The sequence below is a fragment of the Ursus americanus genome, chromosome 4, assembly GCF_024610735.1.
Source record: "Ursus americanus isolate L20-20 chromosome 4, mUrsAme1.1.p, whole genome shotgun sequence".
Classification (NCBI taxonomy): domain Eukaryota; kingdom Metazoa; phylum Chordata; class Mammalia; order Carnivora; family Ursidae; genus Ursus; species Ursus americanus.
In genome coordinates this window covers 76,394,934-76,404,344 of record NC_142130.1, presented here as the reverse complement: position 1 = coordinate 76,404,344, position 9,411 = coordinate 76,394,934, and the positions used below count along the sequence as shown (strand labels likewise).

Here is a 9,411-nt window from a genome sequence, read left to right as displayed (position 1 = left end):
ACCTCATCTTTCTATCAGAGTCCCCAAAAATGATGAGATTTTTGTTCCAGCTCCTGGCACTAGCCTTAAGGAAAAAAAAAAAAGAATGAAAGTTTAATTTTAATTATATACTGTAATATGAAAAATGTAGAAAGTTTAGAGAGGCTCTGAAAAGGAAAAAAAAAAAATCACGCAATATAGCACCTGGACTGAGACTGTTAAAACATAAGTCACATCATTTCACTTTAGTTCTCCAGTGTTTCAATGTTTCCTCGTTTCTCAGACAACAAACTCTCAGTTCTGACAATGGCTTAAGAGGGCCACGATGATCTATACTCTTTCTCTTATATTTCTGACCTTATCCGTCTAACTCACCAGCTCTCTCATTTTCCCCCAACCACACTGGCCTCTGCCTGTTCTGGAGTCCACCAGGTGGGATCTCAGTGCAGAGCCTCTGTACTTTCTCTTCTCTCTCCAGACATGTGCTCATCTCAGGATACTTGCAAGTGCTGCTCCCTTGGACTGTTACCCTCTACTTCCAGAAACCTGGCTGTTTTGCTCGCTCTGTCACCTTCTTTACCAAGGTACTCAAATGTTATCTAGTCAAGAAGGCCAAGCCTACAGTTCGATTTAAAATTTCAGTCCTGGGGCACCTGGGTGGCTCAGTAGTTAGGTGTCTGCCTTCGGCTCAGTGCGTGATCCCGGAGTTCTGGGATCGAGCCCCATGTCAGGCTCTTCCACTGGGAACCTGCTTCTTCCTCTCCCACTCCCCCTGCTTGTGCTGTCTCTCTCTCTCTGTCAAATAAATAAAATCTTAAAAAAAATAAAAATAAAAAATAAAAATAAAATTTCAGTCCTATTCCTATGCCCCACAAATGCAAATTTTCTGGCTATTATCTTTGTCAACTTTAATTTTCTTCTAAAATGCATTCCCTTCTGACGTAAAACAAAACTGACTTAGTTTTGTTTATGGTCTCTCTTCTTCCAACTTAGGACAAGAAGCCAGGACTTGGATGCATCCCCAGTGTGCAGAGGAATCCTGTCCCATAGTTTCTACTCAATAAACATGCAACTAACACTGTTTATACTTTATCTTTAAGTATTATCTTCTGAGATCGTTTTCCTGCCATGTACATTGTTATTGTTTATCTCTCAGTTATTGCTATCCAGTTCTCCATAAGCTGCCCCCGGCCCTCCTCTCTGTACCAGATAGGAGCACAAGTCAGATTTGACAAAGTTGCAGTATCCTGCATCTAGTTGGTAAGGAAGGATTTGCAAGTCTAATGTTTCTCTGTGCCTGTGGGCCCATTGTCTGACAACTTCCCTCAACATTTGGCAGCATTACAAGCAACAATTCCAAAACTGACACCACTCTTAATCCCCCACTCATCATAACTATTGTTGTGAGGTCTTTCTGCCTGTCTGATCCTTGGGCTTCGGCATTACATGGAACAAGTTTCTCTCTCTTAATTTTCTGGCCTAGAAGGGAAATCAGTCCACTATCTGCCTGCTTGCTTGGGCCACACACGCCATGGAGGATTTCTTTCGGGGATTCCCCCGATGCCTGATGATAAGCACAAATTGGGTTGGCTCCTGCCCAGCTACACGTCTGAAACTGTTACTGCTTTTCCTGCTCCAGTCCTAAAGATCACCCCTTTCAACTTACATTTTTTATCTAAAATCAGTGCTTTGAACATTTTGGAATACACGAAGTTGTTAACATGATTTTTTTAAATGAAAGCAAAAGAGAAAAGTATGTGATTTTGATAGAATTTAAGTTTGCGTCTATTATGGATAAAGTCCTGCTAAGAATCTTTGGGTGTGATTTGGAAAGATATGAGTCCCTGGGGCCGAGGTTGGGGCTGTGATATAGACAGGGGATGTCTCCAAAAAGCCAGAGTATACAGGTAACATCAAAAGGACAACAGTGCTTTCCTCAGGGGGAAGCATACACTACCAAAAGGCGGACTATCACTGCTACGCTAATCTGCTTTCTCTCTCTCTCTTTCTCTTTCTCTCTCATGTCTCCTGGAATTGTGCTAGTGCAGAGCTGTGCTGACATTACATCCAATGAGCGGGAAGAGGAATCTCTGTCCATTATGTCTTAAATGATGAAGACATTTTTGTGATAAGGGCCTGTACTAGTCTAGTCTGTCTGATAATAGAGGGTAAATTACCTCTTTGACAGAAAAGCTTTCAATCATTTTGGGTAAATTCTCCCTCCATGGCCATGAGTTTTGCCCTAAAAATAGGAAAGAATATGAAACTCTGTACATCATACAAAGCATTACCTTTATATATTTTTTTATCTTTTAAATCTTTGCTTAAAGATTATGTGGATTAGATACATAACGACTTCTGAGTTTTTACCCCTGACTTTCGAGAGACATACATAGAAAAAGATGGATGACTAATAAATTCAAAAGTTGTTTTCAATCTATTCTTGCTTTGAAATATAAAAGTATCAAAGTATGGAACAGTCGCATGGGCATGTAATGTTAAATGGACCAAATTACTTAATGATCCTCTTAACACATGCTTGTGTAATTCAGACTTGCTCCTGTAGCTCTTCATAGTTTATACAGTGTATGGAATCTTAATCTCTTCATTACATCATCAGCATTCAAGATAATGAGGTTTTGACATATTTTAAAGGAGGTAAATCTAATGAAGAAATCATATACACAAGTCAAATTACATTTAAGATGTTTTCCTACTTATCACTAGAATTAAAGGTGTAATTTAATATGGATTTTTGATTAAAAACAGATGGCTCACATCTGTTCCCCAAATGGGGGGGGAAAAAGCATTTAGCTGAAAAGTGTAAGTCACTGAAGTAATATCTGATGAGGAAGATATGCTGAATATAGTTCGATTCTGTGACCATAGATAAGTTCTGTTATCCGTTCACTCAGAGAGTAAGTAGAATAAGAATAAATACATTTGTGGAACAGTCTCCTCACAGGAATTATCCCATGCTGCAAGATGTTCCAAAGGTCAGATGTACTAACTTTCAGGCAATGCCACCTTGTCCAAGTATGCATGGGAACTTCGTAGACTGAGCCCAGGCAAGAACCTAAGAAGAGGTTGACAAATTTGAGGAGAAGGTGATGTGGCCAAATAGATTTTCAACTTGCTTTTGGGGAAATGAGGTTCTTTAAGAGACACAGATCCTAAGGTGGACCCTGTGATTCCTGCTGCTTGGTATTCACATCTTTATGCACCTGTAACTTCCTCTTCAGTGTGGCAGGCCTGTGACTTGCTTCAATCCAATAGAATATGGCAGAGATGAGAGAGTATATGTAATTACATGTACATGATTATTTTGCATAAAACTGCAACACCCATATTGGGAAGAAACTCTTCCTTGTTGGCCTGGAAGAAGCAAATTGCTATGTCCATATCAAAAGGCAAGAAGTTGAGGGTGGCTAAAGAAATCAGCAAGAAATATTGGATCTCAGTCCAGTAGCCCCAAAAGAAGTGAATTCTGTCAACAACCACATGTATTTGGAAGTAGGGTTCTTCCTAGGCAGGCCTCATAAGAGACTGCAGATTGCAGCCTGGCCATCACCTTGACTACCTGTGAAAGATCCTAATGCAGAGTACGCAACTAACCAAAGACAAAACTGCTGACCTGCGTGCAGAGAGCTTGAGATGATAAATAGATGTTATTTTAAGCTTCTGAATTTATGGCAATATTATTATGCTGCAATACATAGTTAATATAACCATTTTTTGATCCACATTTCATAAGATGTTCCTTCTTACTAAAGAAAGGCAAAACATGCAAAATTGGCAACGATATTACAGGAGCAGGTGAACCATTGGAATGGTTCAAGGCGACACAGAGACGTCCAGCTCTGGCCCTTCAGGAATGGTGATAAATGATTTGTACAAAGGTAATACTGCTAAAAATTATGTAAGAACCGATGAGAATATAACTTATTGAGCTTAACAGGGTGGTATCTTGAAGGAAATAATTGTTCTTCTTCATTGGTTCAATTTGATAGTACATCAAGGATACTGAAGGTGCTTAGGAAGCATTCCTGTGCTATAGAGATTATGAATGCAACATCTTTGCAGGATGCTAAGATATTGTAGGAGTATAAGGAGCACTATTCCTGAAACTAAGAGGCCACATTAGTGTTAGAAGACATCACCTTGAAACATAGATAGGCATATGACCAGGAATATGTTCCAAAAGTATAGCTAATGTCATAATCTTAGATAGAAGACAGGAGCCAGTGATGCTAATTGTAACAATGAAAATTCTTATCTGGAAATTATTACAATATAGAGTATAATAATTAAGTTATGGATATATAAGAAAATGGAACATTAATTTATCATATATTTATCCATTATAAATTTTTTGATTTGTTGCTATAAGTTATCCATTCTGTTGAAGTTAGAGTATCTGCAAATTATTTTCTGGATTGTAGAATCAATTACAAATATGTTTTCTCAAATATATGCTAATACAGGTTTTTTTTTTAAGTCAGGTTAAGGATTCAGTGAGCAAGTGTATGAAAATAAGAATTTTCTTTTTTGTCATTTGTTTTAATATTATTTTTTTAATATTTTATTTATTTGAGAGAGACAGAGATAGCAAGAATGGGGTGGAGAAGGAGAGGCAGGCTCCCTGCAGCAGGGAGTCTGCCACTGGGCTTGACCCCCGGACTCTGGGATCATGACCCGAGCCACAGGCAGATGCTTAAAAGACTGAGCCACCCAAGTGCTCCAAAAATAAGAATTTTCTATAGTGCCTTTTAACTTACTAAGTTCTTATGGATTTAACCCATTTCTTTATGGAAATCTCATGTCTGTAAGGTACAATATATCATTTTCTTCTTGTTATTTTATTTTCAAATTCTCCTTTATAGAGAATACCTACAGCTAATGGAATGATGTAAACATTATCCTCAGTGTAATTTCATAACTCTCAGCAGATAAGCATTAAAGAGTTTTCCTCTACAATGGCAGATGGCAGCATGTTAGATAATTGTAAATTATTAAGAATTATACTATGATGGAAACTAGAAAGAAAGAGAAAGTGACTGATAATTTTGTTGAGAAGACAAAGAAAATGAAGACTGAATTTTAAAAATCAGAAGCTGTATATTGCTACAGTATTGACCAAACTATATTTTTTGAATTATCATTCAACACAACTGGTCAAACTACACAACGGGAAAGAAAAAAAGTCCTGCAGAGATAGCAGATGACAGCCCGGTGCACAAATTCCTAATCAAATCACCACCATCTGCGTAACTTGTGATCAAATCTGCTTTGGCATTTGGCTTTTATCTCCTCAAGGATATTAGCCTTAATGCACAGATACCTTAAATAGAGAAGAATAATGGATTTGCAAATGGAAAAGAATAGCATGACCCACGGAGACTCAGAGTCAAGAGCTATGTTTATTATTATTATTATAAACTCTATTTCCATGCGTTTGTGACTGTCTCCCAAGACTTAACTGATTGCATACAGGATGGGGATGATGTTCTGCATTCTGACTCCTCTGTATTACCAGTCAGCTCATAATTGATAAGTGCTAATTAACTGACTCACTTGCTAAATACTGACTGGAAAACACAAGGAATAATCTTGAGGTCAGGGAATTATCTATTTCTGGAGTATATACAGGGTACTCCCTTGTTTCTTTCCTACTCCTCTCCAAAACACATCTAATCTATGTACTTAAAAATTTATTATGTTTCTTTCCTTATTTAAAAATTCTTGTACCTAGATTGGGGAAATATGCTGAAATGCATACATGTCAGTAGTAAATTGGATCTGCAGAGATCCATGATATTGTAGTTCATTTTGACATGAACAGAGCCAGATACATACAAATACTCTTAAACCTTATATGTTATTTAATGCTTTTAAATTATGTAACGGAACCAACTTAATATGCCTCATAGAAGCCCAAAGCAGGAATGCATGGGAATTTAGGAAGATACTGGAACCAAGCACTGTAAAGCTCTTGGCCTTTCTCTCTTCTCCCTATTTCCCTATCTCTTTATTTATTTTCCCTTCTAGAAGTTTCTTTGCTTCCCTAGACCATGTGACAAATATGCTTGTCTGTATCATTACTGAGGTTAGGTGTTATAATTTCAGGCTTGTGAATGGACTAATTGCTCCTATTTGCAAATTTAGGGACATAGAGGACAGTGAACCAACTTGGAAAGGTATTCATTGCTGGTGCAACCAGCGATGGCCAAGAGAATGAGTCAAGGTGGAATATAATGGCTCATAGCAAATTTCCAGAGAAAGAAGCAGCCCAGCTACAGCTTAATCTTAGAATATGATCTTAATCAAGAAATATCATTCCACTGTCAAGATTTTAAAACTTTGAGTACTTTTATCACTGTGTCTTTTGTCTTGTACTCAACAATGGGTTTCACCTGACTTTCGGCCTCTTCATTTCTTCATCCATAAATGAGAGAGGTGAGAGACAGCTGCCAAGGAAAGTTTTATCCTGGCTGAAATTACTGGTTAAAACTAGCAGTGAAATTCCCTGCTTCCATTATCTTTTCATTTCACACAATTGCACATTTTAAAAAAGAAGAATTCGTAAAAAGATTTACATAAAAATAACATAAATGGACAATGTAGAGGAAGGATCATGTAATTTTCTAGATACTGCTTTTGTTTTTAGACACTGCTTTTCCTTTCGTCAATTTAAAGAAAGGTAGTAAATGTTTAAACCAATTTTCATTTGTGTTCAAAACTCTCAGTCACTACAACCAGCTAATAATCTATGTTATTTCAGATATTTAATGTCAATTAGTAAATGAAACGTATGAAAGACATCTACTACCAGTGGTGTGCTAGATCCGGCATGTGCCTGCTAATGAGAGCTGGTCTTACAATTTGGTTGTAAAATATAGCTGTTCTTGAAAGTTAAATTATATAAACTTGCATTAATTATTTTTAAAGATTAATTAATGCTGAAAACTACATCAAAATTATTTAAGTATATTTTATTATCATATATGCTCTTGAGGTTATTTTATCTATTTCATCTATATGGAAATAATAATATCTATTTCATCTATATGGAAATAAATAATAGTGTACTACAACACGTCTCTTTCCAACTTTGCATTCAGTAATATCACATTGTTAGCTCAAAAGTGGTCATTGGGGGGGGATTGATATTCAGACAATAACATGAGCAGATGTTACAATCAGGGTTTTTGTTGTTGTTGTTATTTACCAAGCTTATTGTTTAACATTTATCAGCTTAGTGTATATTAGTCTCTAGAGGTATGGATTATATATTTTGGGTCTTCACACTGTGGTTCTCTAGAGATAGAGGGATAAACTGAAAATCCCAAAGAATCCCAAAGTTGGGGAAAATGACCTGTTTTGCTTGTTTCTTTTGCTTGACAGTGTTGGTACCACTGGTTTGCTGAGTGCTCAGTGCAGTGTTATGGGAAATGTGGGACAGTTGTTTGAGCCAGGCTAATGTTTATTGGACTTGAGGTGGGATACAAGCAAGAAAGTTCTGACTGAACATTTGTCTCAATTGGGGAAGGTGTAGACTGCACAATTAAAACAGATCCAGTGACTGGAAGATCAAGAGGATTTAGATTTGTGCTTTTCAAAGATGGTGCTTATATTGATAAGGTTTTGGAATGGAAGAAACACAAACTGGATGGCAAATTGGTAGACCCCAAAAGGGCCAAAGCTTTAAAAGGGAAAGAACCACCTCCCCACAAAAAGGGTTTTTTTTGGGTAGATTGAGCCCAGATACTTCTAAAGAACAAATTAAAAAATATTTTGGCGCCTTTGGAGAGATTGTAAATACTGAACTTTCCTTGGATATGAAAACAAATAAAAGAGGATTTTGTTTTATCACATGTACAGATGAAGAGCCAGTCAAGTAATTGTTAGAAAGAAGATAACATCTGAGCCCTGGATGTTATACGTATGTGATGAATTGCTCAATTCTACTCCTGAAACAATATTACACTATATGTTAACTAACTAGAATTTAAACAAAAACTTGAAATTTTAAAAAATAAAAATAATAAAAAATATAAATAAATAAATAAATAAATAAATAAATAAATAAATAATAAGAGCAGTTAGCATCACATTGGTTTTAGGAAGTGTGAAATCAAAGTTGCACAACCCAAAGAGGTATATAGGCAGCAGCAACAAGAAGGTGGAAAAGGTGCTGCCGTTGGTGGACAAGGTGGTACTAGAGGCTGTGGATCAGCTCAGGGCCGAAACTGGAACCAACGGTCTAATAACTGTTATGACCAAGGATATGGAGATTACAATAGTGCCTATGGTGGCGATCAGAACTCCAGCGGCTATGGTGGCTACGATTCTACTGAGTGTAACTGTGGGAACTATGAATATGGCCAGAGATATGCAGATGGCAGTGACCAACAGAGCACTTATGTCAAGGTGTCTTGAGAGGGTGGCAATCACCAAAACAATGACCGGGCATACTAAAAGAGGACTTTGGAGAAAACCACTGGTGATTGCTAAAGTCTCCCATCTTGCAGGATGACATTGAAGATTGGTCTTGTGTTGATCGAAAATGATTATTTTGTAAAAGACTTTGCAGTGTACAAGACACAATGGTGTCCAACTGTATATAGCTGCCCATTACTTCTCTTTGTTTTCACTTTGTCTTTTGGTATCTGTGTTATGACTGGATTTGGATTTATGTTTATACAAATTTTATTTATATGATGTCACTTTAAACCTCAAATAAATCCTTCCTTATGTGATTGTTTTTTTGTGTCAGGTATTAAATACCTCTGTAAAAATGTAATTTTATTTATTTATTTATTTTTAAAGATTTTATTTATTTATGAGAGAGAGAGGGAGAGCGTGCACGAGTGGGGGGAGGGGCAGAGGGAGAAGGGGACTCCCCTTCAAGCAGGCAGTCTCATGCAGGGATAGATCCCAGGACCTTGAAATCATGACCTGAGCCAAAAGCAGATGCTTAACTGACTGAGCCACCCAGGCACCCCTGTAAAAATGTAATCTTAAATAAGCAATAATTAAGGCACAGTTTATTTTGTAGGGAGTATTGGTCCATATGGAGAAACTGTGTTCCTTTATGAATAGCCGACGGTGTCACCTTTTGTCCATTTTTGTCAGATGTATTCTGTGCTCGAAGGCTTTATTTCCCTGTTAACGGAGGTGTTCACCACACCTTTAATGCTTCCCCTCTATGTATCTGGAGACCTTGTCATAGTGTTGTCGTTCATGGAAGCTTTCTAGCAGACCTTGAATCTCCTGGATTATATTTTGAAGCACACCTTTTTAGCACAAAGCATGTTGTTAGCTCCTTTCATGAATAGAAAACACTGTACTTCGTTCCTGTCTCTGGAAAGCCATTTGTTATGATATGCTAACATCAGACTTAATCAGTGATCTGCCGGAAAGAGCTTTGGC

General features: G+C 37.2%; 1 pseudogene; it reads left to right on the top strand.

Annotated features, from left to right (window-relative positions):
• Positions 1-1,859: 1,859 nt before the first annotated feature.
• LOC123784395 (heterogeneous nuclear ribonucleoprotein D-like) lies at positions 1,860-8,418 on the top strand (annotated as a pseudogene).
• Positions 8,419-9,411: the final 993 nt, after the last annotated feature.